This window comes from Larimichthys crocea, chromosome XIX, assembly GCF_000972845.2.
Source record: "Larimichthys crocea isolate SSNF chromosome XIX, L_crocea_2.0, whole genome shotgun sequence".
Taxonomy (NCBI): Eukaryota; Metazoa; Chordata; class Actinopteri; family Sciaenidae; genus Larimichthys; species Larimichthys crocea.
In genome coordinates, this window is record NC_040029.1 from 4,019,428 (window position 1) to 4,039,236 (window position 19,809).

General features: G+C 40.0%; 1 long non-coding RNA gene across 1 annotated transcript in view; it reads right to left on the reverse strand.

Annotated features, from left to right (window-relative positions):
* Window positions 1-19,809, reverse strand: part of LOC113748329 (uncharacterized) — a 238,633-nt gene that overhangs the window by 158,971 nt on the left and 59,853 nt on the right. The window lies entirely within an intron of this gene.

The window sequence follows — 19,809 nt, forward strand, 5'->3', positions numbered from 1 at the left end:
CAACGCTGCTGTACGCCGGGCCACATGAGGCCACGGTTATGTTTGCAATATAAATCTCGTTGCCATATGTGTTCAAGACACAGCCTGACAGGTTACGCAACGACATCCATTCTTGTATCACTTTCACATGAGGTGAAACACGTCCACTTGTTCTCGGGAGTCTAATAGCCAGTTTTCCTTTTGACAAAAGTGGGGGAGCGATTACTGGATACTGGACTGCCACCGTCTGAAAACCCTCCGATGTCAGGGGCAACCCCAGCTTTGGCAAGCTTTCCGTTTTTCCATGTTTTGTCCACTCCTGTGACTCCACTCTCATTTTCTTAATCATTTAAAGGTTTCTTCCCAGGACTGTGTCAGTGGCCCTTTACTAATCTCTTGACCCTCCTCTGCAATATTGATTTTCCCTGGCTCAGAGTCTTAACTGGGATAACTCTCCCTGCCTCGCTGTGTATTTGTGCTCCTTTTTTTTCCAATTCTAAAAGGCACACTTTCTCTTTTTTCTTCTCCTCTATCTTCTCCTGGACTGCTATTGAATGTGACATAATTGTATTGTATTGTGCGTAATCTAATAGGGCAAGTAAAGTTAATTGCACTTTATTAAGAAAGCATTCATTTTAATCTGAAACCCGCCGTAATAACTGGCATGAAAGATCACAGATGAAGAAATTCATGTCCTGATACAAATTTTAAAATTTGGAAGACAGTGTTGTCCTAATTTATCACACTTAATCTGACAATTATTAAAGAGAGGTATTTTCAAATAGAGTTTGGATTGTACTGTGTGCTTTCAAAGCTATGGGTCAGTAATTTTCACTTAGCAGATAATGCACACACACACACACACACAAAAACACATTCACATTAAGGTTGCTTCCCTTCGTCACTCCGCAGCAGCATCAAAACGGTTTTCTCATTAATCTTAGTGGCTTATCTGAACGACTGCTTAATTAGTTGGTGCTGTAGTTGTAGATTGCGCTAAGAATGCTCCTATAGACTGAGGCAGAGTTTAAAAGTACATCCAAAATACATTGGAAACTGTCATTTCAAGTAACCCAGCATTTATCTTATGAGTCCAACAAAGACTAACGGTGGTTTGAAAGTTTGAACAAACAAACATTTGAACACCGATTTAACAGGATACGTGATTAACGTGTGGGTATCTTTCGCAGAAAAAGAAAAATGGCAACGGCTGACGTGATAATTCACCCAACTTTCTTACAGCTTTCAGTGAAATACTGCCATTGGGGGAAATTTCTCTTCTTGTTTGTAAAATAAAGGCAGTTAAATCGTATTATATCTGGGGGCAGTGAGGCACACCATCATTTGAATTCCTCTTAAAAACAAGCAGACGTGGCTTAATTGCAGCTTTAGTTCAAACACAAAAAAAACAGGCCCCATTTCCTATCTGGCTCGGGGTCTAGTTTGTTGCTGACAAAGGGCGCATTAGTTTTGAAGCAGCATTTTGACAAGAGCAAACAAACAGGAAAGTGTTGCTATAAAGCATAAAGCCTGCATTTTGTTTTATGCTTTAGGTTGTTATGTTGTTGTTGTTTCAAAAGGCACTTTCTTTATTAAGGTCGAATGCTTTGAACCACTCTGAGGTGAGTTTTTTTTTTTTTTTTTTTACTAAATAAATGAGAAAAAGGTGTTTTATGTGAATGGCATGGCTCTACAGATGAAAATTATAGGTCTGTCTAGTGGTTCACCACTTTGGTCCTGAAGTAGCTCAACAACTATTGGATGGGTTGCATATGTGTATGCATATTTGTGGTCCCTAGAGGGTAATACCTAATGATTTTCTGTTTATCTCTCATCTACATCACCTACAGTAGTAGTACAGTTCTGCAGTACTTTTCATTTGTGGTATTAAGTTAAATATATCTGCAAATGTTGGACGGGTTGCAAGGAAATTCTGAATGGATATTTATGGTCCCCAGAGGATATATTCTAATGATTGTGGTGTTCATACCTCATCTACAACCTACACCTACAACATATGTAGCACTGTTGTTTGTGGTTTTGAGTTAAATATATCTGAAAATATTGAATGGGCGACCGTGACATGAACATTTAGTACATATTCATGGTCCCTTGGGGATGAACTGCTATATTAAAAGTGCTACAATTTGGTCAAATAATGTGGTTTATGACCAAATACCTGGAAACCAACTACATTCACATCAGCCTCAGCTGGAATTTGTGCAGAGTGCAAATTAAACCACGGCGGTGAATATGGTGTATCGCAAGCACTTTAGCATGGGCAGTGTGAATGGGCTAAATGCATCCCTAACAGAAAGACTAGCATGGTTCTACACTAGGGCAATAGGGCACTTCTATATGTGTCCATTTTCTTCATATTTTGTTTGTTTGTTTGTTTTTGAACAAAAAATCAGTTATGCAATTTGTTGTTTTACGCTTACGTGAGGGCACATAATTTTCCCCATTAGCTGGCGAGTACGTACTAAGAGCAGCTTATCTCACTGTGGTGCTAATGGCTCATATACAAATGTGTACGCTGCGTTTGGAATGCAAATGATGAATTAACGGTGACCTGGTTTCATTTATGGTTAAATAAAATTGCAGTTGTTGCTGCCAGAGATTTTTTTTTTCCTTTTACACAAGCCTGTTACATTTATGAATAATTATGATGTAAATAATTGCACAGTATGAATGGGAAAACTTCTACGGACATATGGTCCATTATTTGCTGTAGTCCTAACCATGATACATGCATGAATTTAGTACATTTAGCTTTTACATCACCTGGCCTGAATTTCTACTAGCACTGTGGACCATCACAATATACTGTAGTAACCTTTTATTTTGACAGTCTGCAAACAATATCTAGTTTTATGTAATTTTCGTTGTATTGCTTGTAGGTGTAAGGCTTGAACAGAACATATTTCTTGACATTAAAGTCCTTCAAGCTCCTTCCTTTCTCCATCTTGCCTCTTTTTCTGTATTCAATTTCCTTTTCTCTCCCTCTCCCTCTCACTCACTCTCTCTCTCTCTCCATCTTTCCTTCACATCTCTCTTTCCCTTCAGTTCAAAGCCAGGCTTGTTTAGTTCCTTCTTCCCTTCATATCAATCTCGCTCACTCTGGTAGTTGTCTCCCTTGCCTCCAATCTTTGAAAATTTCCATCTCTGCCCCTCCAGGAGCTGTGCAACTTTCTTGCCTTTCTTGGCTCTTTCTGGAGCTCACACTCCTCTCCTCTCATCCTCTCTCTCAGTACCTCTCTCCTCATTTTCTCCGTAATTTCCTCCCCCTTTTCCTCCCATGCCTGCCTTGTCATTTTCCTGTGCGCTTCCGTTTCTGTTCACCATGTCCCCCACCACCACCACCCACCACCTCATCATGCTCCCTCTCTCCCACCCTCCCTTCCCCGTCTCGCCCTCATTCGCCCCCTGCTTCATTTAGAGACTTGGTGTGGCTCTGATTTCTTTAAATAGCTCGCGTTGCCTCGAGCAGGTTGAAGCTGCAGTCTGGTACTGCTAATAAATGACAGCGAGCACATGTGAACGCTGAATCCGTCGCGTGCAGGCACACACATTCACACACACACACACCGTATTAGATCAGACAACATGGGAACAGAGCTTTGGCAGAATAATGACACGATGTGACATGTTTTCGCTATGGAGGCATTCATAGAAAGACGGCTTCAAAGTCTGTGTGTGTTTCTACGTGGCTGCTCAGTACAGACACTAGACCTAAATCTATTCCATTCAACTCTTTTCTATTCACTCGGCGTGAAAATAAGTCACAATAATGGATTGCAAAGTCCTAGTAATTTTGCACATTACTTCTGAGTCATTGCCTTGCATAATGAATGCCTGCTAATGCACTTTTTCTGTTAATTCGCCACAAAGGATTAACAACTCTTATGAATCACTGCAAAGCAATGCACATATTCTTAGCACACTGAATGTGTATCTTATCATCGGCCCGGGTTGAGATGAAACCGAATGTGAAGGTGGAGGGGACGGCGGCGGCAGCAGCGGCGGCGGCAAAGTAATCGCCATGTCTTGATTCATCGTCTGTCCTGTCTGGAGCTTTGCTTTGTCCAAAATTATGTTATCATCTTTGCGGCTCTGATCTATCCTCTGAATATCTGATTCAATCTATCTTAAAGAGTCAGTCAGGCTCATATTTTATCTTTATATCTGTGTTGTCAGAGAGCACCTGGATACTCAGATATGCCAGTACATGGCAGAGTGAAGGAACCTCTAACGGTATATGAGGAGAAAACCTGACTTTTTAAATCCCATATTATGATATGTACACTAAATAATATTGTTTTTTGTCATGCCAGGATCAGTCATCATGATGGATGAAAGGCCTAATTACATGCGAGAAAAGCATGCCTTCACCTTGCTTTTAACACTCAGAACTCAGAAGCAAGGGTTGCCAGCTTTCCATTACAACGATGGACAGGTTAACTGATAATACTTAAGATTCTGTAAAGTCTGTCTCAACACAAACTAAATAAGTTATTATTAAAGGTTAAATAAAGCTTTCAAAAAATCACGTTGTTACATTGCCATTTTAATGCTAGCGTATAAAATATAAGGTGACTAAAAATAGAAACCGTACTTTCACTTTTGGAAACCAAAAGCTGATGCTTGGCTGGCAGCCTGGCAACCACTTTCAAAAGTTAGTGTTGAGCCCTGTTGGTGGCAAATATAGTTAAAATTGTCAGTTTGCCTTCCCATATTTTGTGTTGGTGAAGGTCCTGGAACTACACTTGTCAGACTTGCCAGTCTCCCTCTTACCCTTGAGCATTCACCTAATAAATTCCACGTTTCACAGTCTTGTAAGAGCTGGTGTCAATTCAGCCGTCTTTTCGCCTCTGACCACATTTAAAACTGTGGTCTGGAAATTGTTCAATTTTATTTAAAGACCTTTTTTTTTTTGGCATTAATACTTTAATTTCATTTGACACTTTCATGTATTTTATGAATAATTACAAGCCTGAAGTTTCGCCATGAAGCGTTATATATGATTTGTTTCTTTCACTCATCTGCTCTTTAGAGAAATGAACAATAAGACAAATCATGTAACAAACCTTGAAGGTCACATCTCAATGGTATGCGTTGCCATTCAATACATCAATCCTCCCAACACTGACCAAAACAAAAGATGCCTGAGAAAAAAAAAGACCTTGATGTAGCTATCCCTGACATCACTTGGGGTGTCTTCATCGATTGCATTCACTCTTCATCTACTTGCATTTGTCACTGCTACAGTTTGAATTGAATCACTGTCTCTTTTTCACCAGATAAACATTGGCTGAAATGTATTCCACTCATGCCAGCTTCCCTAGATGTCCTGCATCCTTCCCTGCAACTATTTTTAGACCTCAGTATTTGTTCTTGCACATCTGTAACAAAGCAAAAACACCCACATCTATTTGTGCGATTAATCCTATGGATGTAGAATGGTTGGATGAGGTCCAGTGCAATATGGCAAGCTTGTTCTGAACATGGATAGCCAGTATGATGCTACAAATGTGGGATGACTGCAATTTAAATGTAATAAATGTGTATTTTTTTTATTTTTTGGCATCCTTTTTTGTTGTTACTCCTTCTTGGAATTGGGATCAATGAATAAATACGTTTATAAAAAACAACAAAATACAACAGAAAGAAAAAAAATTGACCAAGATATTGGATTGAATTCCCAACAGCTCCGAGGTGCTTGCTCTGTAGGTGACCTTTGACCTGCAACGCTCGGCAAGTAGCTCTTGCTTGTCTACACTACAAACTAATCGATAGTTACTCAAAAACACAGAGTCTTAAGATGCAGCCTCTTGTTGTTATTGATCACACATCCGGTATGGCTAGAAACCCAACTTCAGATCTGAGGAGATCATCTGAGAAATGTTGCAGCATGAAAAATGAATCTTTGAATTCTGCCAGCACACAGAAGCACGAAAAGACTCCATGTAGAAGTACATAACAAACCGATACATGAGAATCAACAACAGAATAACCCTGCCCTTAAAGTCGCATACTGCCTTGGGACACTCCATTAACTTGTCGCATTTGCCCCTATACACTGATTTTTTGCTGCAAAACTACGCACTGATGGTTCAGCTAAGCACAGAATCTGAAAAAGAAGGGAGGGAACGGATCCATGGGGAGATAGAAAGCTCTCAGAGTGACCAGCCAGGCGTGGGTCCCTAACATCAGTCACCATAAGTGTCGCTTCAGCAGGAACCCCGATAAGTCACGGCGTCTGCTCACTATCCAAATAGGTATGTATGGGTTCAATGGCAAGTGTGGAAGGTTGGTGACAAGGAGCGGTACCTTTACCGCCTGTCACTTCCGAGCAGTACTTACGGGATCACGGCTCTCTGTTGTCAGCAGTCGTGTCGCCGTTGTCAGCCACCTTCTGAATTCAACAAAAGACTGCTTCCACAAGTCTCGTTTTCCAAAGTCAATCGGTTAATTATGTGCACTTTGGGAGCCAAAAGGGCACTGCTTGTGTTCTTCAGATTTAAAGTAAATTTGAATAAATACTGGAGCTCAAACAGAACAAAGAATCATTCTGTCAGTTGTCTACAAATTGTTTTGTCACCACCCAGCATACAAGTGATCTGCTGGTAATGCATTTCTAATTAAGTTGCAGTCTATTTTCTGAGGGTTTTTTTTTTGCACGTTAACTTGGCAGCCACTTTAATCAAATCCCCGGCAGCTGTTGACCCAGCGTTGTGGCTCTCCGTCTGACAACCTCTGACAGATGCTAATTTGTTATGCTTTTTTTTTTTTTCCTCTCTCTCCTTCCTTCCCCCTGCAAACAGCGTCACCTGGAGGCATGATTGACGCCGTGGATTGTCAATCCGTCTGTCAACAGAGGCGGTGCATGATTGAAGTTGTTTTGCCTCCGGTGGGAAGGTTAGAATAGAAATGGATATGCGATCTATGGCGTGGCAAATATTGATTTTATTTTAGTTATGTATACTCAGGAACAGGAATCAATTCAACTACAAGATCATGTAAACAGTTATTATTTCAGTGTCTACCATCAGTGTCACCGCTCGGGTGGATAGATGGAAAGGAATACAGTGTAAAACAAGGTCATTTATAGTACGGATAGAGTCAACTATTTGTTTGCCTGCAATAATAAGGTAAATTCATAAACATGTCAATAAACCATTGCTCTATTCAGTGTACTCAGCAGTTTTGTTGGTACATCGACACTTGGTCTAGTATGACCATTGACATACATAATGATGGATGACGCGTCTCCATTTCCTCTTCCACTGTACAAAAAAAAAAAAATAAAAATGGGACTAGTTGCCAGGCAACCAATAAGGACTACAGGAAGTTATTGGCACCAGCTTTCCGCTACTGCTTTGGACTTTGGACGACCCTGCATCCTTTTGAGTAATTCCTCCCTTTTGGCACTGTTGCCTCATTGAAATGAATGAGAGGAACATGTTTTTTTTTTTTTTCATATGTATCTAATTGGTCTGAACGTGGCCAAATAATCAATGCATAAGTGTCAAAGGGTAGTTTCTAACCTAGAGGACCGAGATGAAAAAAAGATTAGATTAAATCGTTCCCAGCGCCTGCCGACACCCACCACCATGTCAGCTAATTGTGTTTGCAGCTACATGCAAAGACAAAAAAAAAAGCATCTTCCTGTCATAACAGACTCATTTCCCGAACAAAAGAAATCTTCCAACTGGTGTGTGTGCACATTAAAGCTTGTGAGAAACTCAATGTCCATTCTAAGTATAGTATTACAGCCTTGTAGTCTTTTATCCATATAATATGAAACCATGAGCGAATTAACAGCTAATCCACCATGCACTGTAACAGTTTGAGAGTAATATTTCAAGGAACATAACTGTTGCCGGTATATTTTTACAAGCAACGCTGTATACTCTTTGTAAAATATTGATAAATTGCATACGTTTAGGTATTTTTTAAACTTTAAGTCTGTATTAATAAAAAAAAATCAGCAACAAACTGTTAAATATTCTGTTGGCTGCAGGCAAGTTAAAAAATGTACACGTTTGAAAAAATAAACACCAAAAGGCAGCCCTGTGCCGTGTTTTGTTCAATGAAAATTTCATGCTAGACTGACCGCAGGCCGACGTGGTTAACCAACAGTCCTGTTCTTGTTCCAGGTTTGTTCCTCGGAGGACAGCCGGTCACACAAAGCTGAGATAACGTCACTTCTTCTGACAGAGTTGTACGTCTGTCGCAGGATGGAGATGGTAAACAAGGTCTGCCTTTATGATGAGTTATTGTTTGTTACTGTATTGAGTGTTTTGTGTATTCGTGTTAAACAACACCTTTATTGGGTTTGTCAACACAACTTGAACGCACTCATCATTCGCATGAGACATGAGTCATCCATCCTTCTGATTCATTTCCATAAACATGCTAATTACGTACACACAGAGCAGTGTACAAGTCTTTCATAGACGCTGCCTGACCAGCTGCGCACTGTGCATTACAAGCACTGTGCTGTGCTTTATGGCCATAAGCACAATTTTTACAGCGTGCAAGCGTTTTCCTTTTTGTGTGGAATTATCCCCTCCAGATTGCTTCTAACTTAAAGCCACAGGCTATATATTCACTGAGATTCTTAAGGAGACGAGCAGAGCATGTTGATGTAGGCGTTCTCATTTTCTTCTATGGCCGGAACCGAAAGATTCATCATATTTTGTTATTGGGCCTGTTGTCTATCATTGGCTTGTGCCACAGAGCCACCAAAGCAACAAATGAACAGATTTTTGCATAAAAGTGATTTGAAAGAGCATGGAAATCACTTTTAAATGGATCAGAAAGTTAAATAAGTTTGCTGATGGATGCTAATTTTCCCATTTCAGCGTTGAGAGCCTCTGTTTCAGTGAAAGCACATCACATATTATCAGCAACTTAAAAGTATGATGTTAATTGGAGTTCTCATTATACAGAATGGCCTCTGCCAGGGTGTAACAGTAAGTAATTATTAATTAAAACCTGAAAATGCATTATATTTTAACAGTAAAACTACAGATATAATTTAAGGTACACCATTAGTACAAATACAGTCATATAGTTATGAAGGATCAGATAAATATGAAGTCAATCGTTGACTTTTTAAAAAGGAATAATTAATTCTTCTTCTCCTGCCTCTTCCGCCTCCCAGGTTAATCTAATAACGGGCAAAGACGTGGATCATCGGCAGATCTAAGGCGGGATAAATGAAGGCTGGGTGTTCAAACAGAACCGTCTGTCAATCAAAGCGACTATGATGTTACTTATGCATAACTTTAAGCCTTAATATAATCTGAAAAATTAAGTTTTATATAAAAAAAAAACAGGCTGTAAACATGTTTATTTCTGCTGTGGTCTTGGACATTTTAACATGGGGACTTATGGAGACTGAGTCATTCTGTAACCAGGCCACTTCTGCATGGGCTTCACTTTACAGCCACTTGGGTATGACTAGTATCTTATGGTGGCTAATGTTAGTCAATGATAACACACTAGCTTTGTATTAACCGACAATATGTTTTAGCATTTTCCCTGCAGTGTGGTAATTCCTATTAATATGTCCACAGTGGCTCGCATTAACCCAGAGTACCTCAGAATTGTACTTAAGCCCAGTTGAATAAATGTACTTACCACCACTGGATGAAACCGCTTTTAGAATGAGAGTGGTACAAGACGGCACGCCGCACTACTGCTATTTCCAAATGATCATAATGTATCTGAATAGCTATTCGCTGATGTCCTTTTAAGCATTTCTGGCTTTCGGAACTCGACAACAAAAACATCCCCGATTGAAGTGAACTGTGAAGTGTCAGGTTCATGTTGAGATGGCTCTCTTCACTGGATAATACGGCAGGGTGAGCAATCCAATTAGCCAGCTCACCGTTCTCCAGTGTTATAATGCAACTTTATTGTTTGTGTCGATTATGATCAATTAATAAAGGGAGAGTCGTTTTCAGTCGTGTCTAACTCATATCACTGGAAGTCACATCCTGTGCTAACTGAATTATTCGGTGCGCATGAGCGTCTACAGAGGATGTACGAGGCTGTAATTAAAACCGAGGCCTGGGTCTAATATGGAAAGAGATGGGCAGATGAGTTTTCTAATGATGGTTTGACTTCTAATCCCACACAGGACAGGCAATGACTAGCAGGTTATTTAAACAGAACTGAGCAATATAGCTGCTATTAAGGGAAAGACGATTGCGGTGCCGACTTTATTTCAATTATACACACTAATTTAATATCAAAGCATAATTATAGCCATTTTACACTTCACCTCCGATCCCTCCTTTCGCTTTAGATCCCCCCCTTTTTGCTCGTTACTGCCTCCTCTCCCTCTCGCCCTTCCTGGCTTTCTCCTTGCACTTAGTTAAGGTCTGGACACAGCTGGGAAACCTTGGCTTGTCTACAGAACTGTCCTCCACACACACTGCAGTGGTGTATTAAATGTCAATACAGGCTGCTGCAATATAGGAGTCATTAGGTAACAGAAAAAAAAAACTACTTTCATCTAAAGAAATCAGCAAAAGGTCATAATTGTCTAAATTTTAACTACACTATCATGCAGGACTGAAGATAACTTGCATATAGACTGTTTCCCACCCGCCACGTATGGTATTTCCAATCAGATTACACCTCTAACTAATGGTGCCAGGAAATTAACTGCACGCTGGTTAAATTAGGCTTAATCCTGTCCAGTGAGCACTGATTACAGAGCAGCAGGTGCCATCGTGCTTCTAAGTATTGAGCTAGTCGAATTAAAGCCTGCACAAGTAAATGCAGCTATGAAGAAAGTGTTGCATATTGCTCGGCTGCAAACACATCTCATCACCTGCTTAGCTGTTCGGATTTGTTTTAGGATGTCGCCCGTACCTGACGCCAACACAAGCCGACAGCCAAACTGAGAAGACTCACGTGTTTCACGCTCATAACATTACAGATAAATGAATAAATGTCACATCCATGTTGGTGGCGGCACTTTTCCCACACAGGAATCTCCCTTTCATTTGCATCCGTCTCACGTGAATAATCCAAGTTTTATTTGGTGTAACGGCAGTCGTTTCAAATATGAAATCCAAAATAAAACAACTGAGCAGCAAAGGGATAATGACTTCCTCTTCTGCTACAAACACCCCCTGAAAAGGTGTTTCTAACTGCCACTTTATCTGTAACACTCTAACACTTGACTTGAAACTCGCTGCCACTGATTATGTGCTGAAAAATAGATTTCCTCACTACCGATCAAGCTTCCATCAGAAAATGACCATGTGAAGCAGATACTAGAGGATACTACAAGCTGTAGTAGGTCTTGTTCATGTCATTCAGAAATACAGAGACATACATAGCATCGTATTTTAGTTTTGTGGAACCTGGAAAGCCCCTCAAAAAATTGTCGTCCGCTGTTTAGCGACCAAAAGTAACACCTATAGTACCTACGAGGGCAAGGAAATTGAAGAAGCTTGTGGACAACCTTTTTGAAACCTTGATGTTAACATCGTGGATGTTGCCATCTTGGTTTCTAGGAGCCAGAAGTGACCACATTTGGACGAAAGCGTGAAGCTGGTGGGTGACGTTGGCTACAGTGGTTTGAAGCATGAAAAAATGTGGCAATGGCCTAAAGCACACCCTGCTTTATTGTCCATTGTACTCTACATTGGACCTTATTTTACAAAATGAACATCACATTGTATGGAAGAAGACAATATGGAGACTATAAATTCACAAGGAAACTGTGAAACTGCTAGAACAGAATGCAGGTTTTAAGACACTTCAGTGTTGGCTTTACCTCAAATACCCGGAAGCTCTGTGCACTAATGATGTACTGTCAGTGGACTGGACACTTGCTGAAAGAGGCTTGAAAAGGCCTGTGTCCCAGCTACACTTGCTGAAAGAGGCTTGAAAAGGCCTGTGTCCCAGCTGCCCATAACAAATGCCTCAGTAAAAACCACAAAATTACCTCACGAAATGTTGATCAATTGCTTGTATTAATGGTTTTTGTAAATTCTTGCTTTCTGAACATGAACAGTCATCAACCTGTGGAGTGCATTAATGAAACATGCTATCAATAGCAAGTAGCCAACCTTGCCCTTTCTCTTAGTTTTTCAACATCTTCCATTAGGGGAAAATTGCTCACAGCAGCGTCCTTAATTGATCTCAAGAGGAAACTCTTAGCTTGGAACGAGCCAGGTCATTTAGAAGAACTTCTAGTGGTAACATTATACTTTGTAATAATGGCCTCTGTTCTCTTGTTGAGTGGACAGTCGGAGATCTCAAACTAAAACATCAATTAGATGCTGAAATTCCAAAGACCATCTGAACTTCATCTACAAACGACAAAATATAGTCTGTTCATGATCATCTCTCATACAGCAACATTTATGGTTAAAATGTGTTAAATCAGGACCCGCATTAAAATCTGAAGCGCCCCTTTGATCACTGCCTCATGTTCTAACTTTCATTTGCATTTGATGAGTCCATAAAGAGGAGCTGTAATCCTCTTAGGCCATCTGAAGAGGCCTTCTCATCATAGGTGATTATAAGACCAGAGGGCTTTTGTCATAGTTTTCTCGTCGGCGGCTGAAGCCGAAATGTGTCATTCAATCAAATGACAGCTCATTCATGTTTCAAATGCAAAATGACTAATTCAGTGTGTACTCGGACTCAGGCTGCTTTTCTGAAAAATATTCCAACACGTCTTGGACTTGAACAAAAAAAAGAATCTCAATCTATAAGCTTATGTTGAATCTTGCAAATGGTGTCATGGAGATTGAAAATGTTTCAGAAGTATTTAGCGTCTTCATTTCGCTCCACTTTTTATTGACTAGATGAAAGGCAAAACAGCCCATAAGTTTTAAGAAAATAACAAGCAGGAGTAAGGGGAAAAAAAACATTTTTTATTAATTGCGCCTCACTAAACCTCAACAATAATGTATCCAGTTTTCTTGGGCTTTTTTTTTGTTTTGTATCTCTGGACTTTTTAAGCTTTGAGCTCTCGCAAACCAAGAAGATTCCAGCAGAATTACTCTGACTTAATGCACTGATTTCTTGGCTACATTACAACAAGAGCATTAGTAGTTTATAGGTGCTGGGGTGGAAGGGTGAAGTTTAAAAAATAAAAAATAAAAAATCTACCAGTCAACACATAATGTGCTGCACTTGCACTGTGTTGTGGTATAACGGAGAGATTCACTGAATAAAATATGCAATTAAAACAGACTGCAGCTATGAGAGAGGAGGCAAAAGCGTTAGGAACTGAAGTGTAGAAGCCAGAAAAGTAGAATAGGTGTCAGAAAATAGAACACCCAAAGGGCTCTCTGTATGTTTGGTCTGTTAAAAAAAACCATCTGCTTTGCTGGGAAATGTGAAAAAGGAAGGATACAGGTTATGTATATTGACAAATTTGAGATGTTATTGTAGAAAAGCACTTGGCCAAACATGGTTACAGAGATCAGAAGGAGTAAGCAGGGCGAAGCCATTCATCCACTCCCTCACTCGCCTGCACTCCAGAGTCTGGATCAATACATGGGAGAGCTGCAGCAGGCAAAACTAATTGTGGAGGTGGAGGTCAGGCAGTTCACCTATTCTTTAAAGTGCTTTAAAATGTGCAGTGACTTTTCTGTACAGAGGGAAGACCCCTCCAAAAACACAATGTACCCAGTGCCTCTTTGATTGCCTATCTGCTGTGTCAGTGAAAAATAAAACGGATAGTAGAAGTCTTCAGGTGTCGAGCGCAAAATGATTTAGAAGTTATTTGACTCTCTCGCGGGTGGTGGCACAGTGGTCATAACTGTCACCTCTCCGGGACTGGAAATGTCTATGGTGCTTTCTGTAGGGAATTTGATTGCTCTCCCCGGACACCTTCCGTTCGTTTCAAAGTCAGATTGATTGGAAACTGTGGGCACAAAAGTGAGTCCGGATGACTTCCTCTTTAATGTATGCTCGAGCAGACTCAAGCCCCTGTTTCGGCAACGATTGTCCCTAAGCATGACAGTGAATGTGTTGAGCTCCTGACGTGTGACCTTTGCAATAAAGCACAAAATAAAGTGTGTGCTGGGTCACCGCGATCCACTGAATCAGCTTCGGTCGCTCCTTAACACAGATTCTGAAAGTTTCCGGAGTCCTCCTGGAGGGATAAACACCAGTCTTCAAAAATATATTTCCTCATTTGAGGCTTTGATGATGGCTACAAAGTGAGCAGCTCCAAAGTTGCTTTTAAGATGAGTTGAGGCAAGCGACTGAAGGCCATATGAGTCACATCATTTTAAAACAGCCAATCAGTATCTCCTTGTGCTTTGTGGATAGTGGCAGGGGAGTGATCACTCCCACAAAGACAGAAATGTTTTATCACGGGGTGCTTTTTATTCTGCTAATTATACCGCCCTTGCTCCTCCGTCCTCCAGACTTGTGACCCGAAAATTCATCGTCGAGGATCTTCCGATCCCTTCAGTACGTCTTGGAGGGCACAAGGAGAGAAGGGGCTCCCAGAGGAGCTCAGAGTGGGGGATAACAGGTTGAACCCATGAGAAAGTTTTTAATAGGCAGCAGGTGTTTTCCTTTTTAACCGTAATTCAATTATTTCTACGCTTTTCCTCGTTGAATTCTGTGTGTTGAGTAGTTGCTGTCTTCCTAAAAACTAACCTGGAGAGAAAGGATGTCACGTTTTGTGAATACAACTCTTTTGTCCTGAAATCTCCCAGCTCTAATATAACCCTCCTCGCATTAACACATTAAATAAACAGAAATGTCATATATCAGTCCTGTTTTCTGTTTTGTTTTCCACCAGTTGAGGTTTGACTGGTGCTATTCAGGCAATCTGACGCCCTCATCTTGTTTTCCAATTGGAAAATTAGAGGCAACTACTGCTTATGTCTTGAAATAAAGATTTGAATAATTCGAGTGGATGGAAACAAGCATTCTTTTGCATTTTCTTTCACCGAATTACTCAAAATTCAGTTGAAATTTGCAACACATTTGGATGGGAACTACTTAGAGCTTTTCTTCTTGTTATCTTGATACAAGACTTACGTCAACTGCACCCTCTACACTTTTCTTTTTTTTTTTTACACGTTAGAAAGCACGATAGGGCGTTAACTGTTTAACAGTGTCATCCAGTGTGCATCTTTATTGTGTTTTGATCCTTTCAGCTTTTTTAGCCATTTGTATGTAGTTTGGTTACCTTGGTCTAGATAAAAAGAGGAAAGGATTAGATTGCATGCAGATCTGGGCAATTTCGGGTTCCCCAGGTGTCAAAACGTTGACACTGACCAAAGACTGAGTCACAATCATTCCTGTAGGGGAACTTGCACTTAACTGTGATGGAACGTTTCATTATCCTAATTGGTGGCGACAAGGAGAGAGCTCACCCACACACTTAAACTGCAATACACTTCACCACGACTAAAAGATAGTCAATAGATATAGCAGAACTGTTAACACTGGAGTCTCACCAACAATGTCGGTAGAACTTATGAGCCATGAGAACTTATGCATGTTCTATACTTATCCAACAGAACAGACTAGAGCAGACTATTTGGATCATTCATTTATAAAAATGCATGTTAATTTGACATAATCTTTCTCATATTACTTGAGTCCGTCTACAGCTTCCCATCAAGTCGACTGCCTCATTTTAGCAGCTCTTGATTTAATCACGGGATTATTGCGCAATACGTCACAAGCTCAACTCATTTTCAGGCAATTTCCCAACGCATGATAATATCCACATGCACTCAGACACATATACAGGCAATGCAATTTGAAAAAGCGACCGATAAAGTCCAATAAAAACGTGCTCAAGTTACATATGAGTGAATATTACAGCGATTCTACCAGCGTGCAAATCTACGTTTCCTCACATCCAATCACATCAACTGGGTCTTATGGGTTACCAGGGAAATAATCATCTCTAGACACTCGTTGTCGTAGCCTTCTGGGAAATAATCATCTCTAGACACTCGTTGTCGTAGCCTTCTCGCACTTAAATTTAATTTTTGGTATCAAGACTCAATTTGTCATATGAAATTGCTGTTTCGTTAGATTCTGCCAGACCCCTCTTTGGCTTTCTGTGTGGACGAATATTGAAAACAATACTGATTTATTCATTTTTATTCTTTGTGAGTGTGTGTGTGTGTTGGCAAATGAAGATGTAGAAAGGCCTTGTCCATTCTGGTTTAGTCAATGAAATCCTATTTCAAACTGTATTGTGTATGAGATGAGAGCTGCTAATTGATAACAAGCTGTTCCTCTAAACCAGGAGTTCAATCACAAGAGCTATGAAAAATCTAATCCTGACCTCAAGAATGAAATTTACCACCCTATCAGCGTATATGGGGAAGACTAAAAAATGAAAACTGCTGCTTCTTACACTGAGATCCTAGTATTATGTTAAATACTGCATGTTGTAGAGATGATTGCTTTATTTTGAATGTGCAGTCTTATGGTTTACATATTGAATCCAATCCAATCAGACTTGTTGATGCAAGCAAACTGTCGACTCTTGATATGACTTCAGTTAATGTTAGCAGGGTAGGATAAGGAGCTTCCACTTTTACGGTGTAATACATACAGCTCAAAACAGTACATGACGGATGCACTGATGGCTTCTATCAACGTCGGTAGGCTATACATTTCAGTTGATAGTACTAGGAAACAGATTCTGAAATTTCAGCCGACTAACATCCTTAGTTCACATAATGCCATGTCCTTACACTGTTGTATTCTCTCTTGAGAAGAGTGTACAAAAACTATAAAAAGCTCACCTTCAACCAAATATAAAAAAGAAGAACTTAATTTCATGATCAAAACAAACCTGCAAAAAGGAAATCTGACCTTGCAGGCATTGAATTGCTGGTGGATTTTTGATCGACTGGCTATCCAGACAAAAAGTTTTGATGAAAAGACTCGGCTTTGCAACTCACTGTAATTGACACATGTTTCCCGACAGAGGTGCACAAGCTTGCATGTAAATCTTTCCTGGCAAAGAAAAAGGAGCTGACGTGTGCAATATGAGGGAAGAAAAAACTTCTCCCGCATGGTGCACAGCATCTCTGGGGGTAATCAACAAATCTGTTTAGCCGTGAAGGAAAGGAGTTACTGTGAGAACATCCGAGAGGACTCTTTCAAGACATCAGAGACCCACAGAATTGAGAGAGTTGGATTTTTTTTTCTTTTTTTCCATCTCTCTAGCCTGCCTTTGTACTGCTACCACTCCTTTTCAACGTTTGAAAGGGGAGGGATGAGTGAGAGATTTCAGTCCTCTGGCAAGACTTTTTTTATTTTATTTTTTTTTACTTTTTTATCAGAGATGCCTTTTTAAATCTCTCTGCTGATCTCCTATTTACCTGGTAGAGTATGTCACCGGGAGTAAAAGTGAGACCTCCTCCTACGTGATCATAAATTTATACAATTTAAAGTCTGAGAGGTTGTTAAACAATGCTTGAATATTTGCCCTGTATGAAGAATCGAGCATCCTAAACCTTTGGTGTAGCCACCTAAGCTACGGTAGCTTGTGAAGTTGTTATTGTAAGCCTTCAGAAAGGGTACAATTTGAAATTATGTAAGCATGAAAGTTTGAACCGCACGCGGTCGACTTTGCAGCAGACTTCCTATCTGTCGGAGAGTGAAACGTTTCCGGATCATTTAGTCATTTGGAGGTGTACCTGCTGATGTGGCAGGTGGATAGATTTACACAACAGAGGTGTTGTAGTTTTAATATTTTTGAAATATTTAGAAAGTTTGAAGAAGCTGATTATGAGGAAACCCGACAGATCACTTGTGGCACTGTGGTTCATTGTATTAACAAGCAGGCACAGTACGGCTCATGACAAGCATGCAGGGATGGGTTGGGGGTCTTTTGTTGCATCCTTAGCTCAGGAAATAAAAATCTCAAGGACCATTGAAATATAAACATTAAAACCCTGTTTTGTTTTTTTTTATTCCAATTTTTTCATTTGCTCTGCTCCTGTTTATCGGGTTGTGCTGGCGGGCAGTTGAAGCAAAGCGGTCAAGCAAGACATTGCCATGGAGTTTGGCTGACCTTGTTGGTAACTTGCAGAGTAGTAGTCTATTTTCTTTTTGATCTTCATATCAAAGCGCTTGATATTGCATCCTAAATTAAAACTAATTTAATTACACGTTTGGTTAGACATTAAAGACACAGCCAAAGATATTTTCCAAGTTCTAATTCCTTCCTTTCTGTAAAAGGTTTAAATATTTTTGATGACTCATTCTGATCCCATGCAGTCATGTAATCACATTTGACATCGTTTTAGCTCATAGGTCGTAGCAAAGTGATCTGACCGTTGGGCGGCGTGTGTTTGTCTATAACGCTCACACTTTCATGTCACATTAAAAAGGCGCAGAATAAAGCACTCCATTCAAATCCCTTGCATGGGGTCGCAACTTTAAAACTCGTCCTGCAGAGAGTCGCTGAAAGGCTTGACCTCGGCCGCAATGTCAGAACAAAAAAAAACAAAAAACAAGAAGAAATAAAAAGGTGCAGACACTGTTAACAGAACTGGGCCTTGATGAGAGGTAGTGAGACTACTGTTGCTGGCTTTATATCGCTGACCTCAGGCTATAATTCTTCTTTTTTTTTTTACTTTATCAAGTGGTCGAACAATTATCACTTTATTCCAAACGTGTTCTGCGTCAAAACTCTAACATATGCAAACAGCAGGGAGTTCAGCAAAAAAAAAGATAAAATTACTTTTTTTGATCATCTATACACCTGAGGGATACTGTGTGCACTGTATGACTATATGTTGGAAACTAGTTAAAATGATCTAATTAAACTTTTGGGAACGGAATTTAGAGATATGGCCAAATTGGGTCTTGTGCTTGATATTCTCTTTGTGGGTCCATTGCATGCGGTTTGAAATGTGGACTGGACTCCAAAGAGACTGCAATGATTCCAAATAATACTACAGGCATCTGGTCGAATGTTACCAAGATCTTTGAAACCCTTATCCAACATTTCACACGGATAACTTTATCATTTCCTGAACAAATGTGTGCTGTAAGAAAGTGCTGATAGTTGCCCAGCTCTAAAATGAGAGAAAAAAAAAAAAAGACTTGGACCTTACCATGGGCAGAATAATGGGAAACCACGCTGATAAATATTGAACATCCTCTAATGAAAGAAGATCAAAAAGCCTGAGCTGAAGACGAGCAGCGCCGACACATCTTCGCCATAAATTAAACATGAGATACTGCAGGCTTCTTACTCCCAACCCAGATTTAATGAGAGAAAAAAAATAACAAACACATATGGTGAGACATAACATTGCACTGCACCCTCAGATTATCTCACAGCGGGGAAAACTGGTAAAAGAAACCCTAAAGATGATTTCAAAACCACAGTTATTAATGTATTTGCTCTGGTTTGAATAGCGCCTTGTTAAATTTAAAGCGGGAAACCGTAAATTAAATTGTTTTCTGAGGCCGAGGGCATTTCTATCTGCAAATCGAAATGTGTGCATGTGTGATATGGAATTTCAAGGTGCGTTATGTTTGTTATTGCGGATTAATAAAGAGCTGAAATGTATGTTAATTTATGCACATGTAGGCAATGATTTATGATTCTGATTAAGAGTCTAGTAAAATAGTAATCTGCCCTATGCTGGATGGTTTACAGACCAGTCTCCTGGTCACAGGTCCGATGCCCAAGGAGTCAGGGAGCCCCTTGATGGGGCCCATCAACATTCAGGATGTCTTGGTCTCATTTTATTTTTCAGTCTGCCCACGCCGTCTGAAAAATTGTTGTTTTTCTTACATAATACAGCTGCATTGCACATAATTAAGCAACACTAAGCC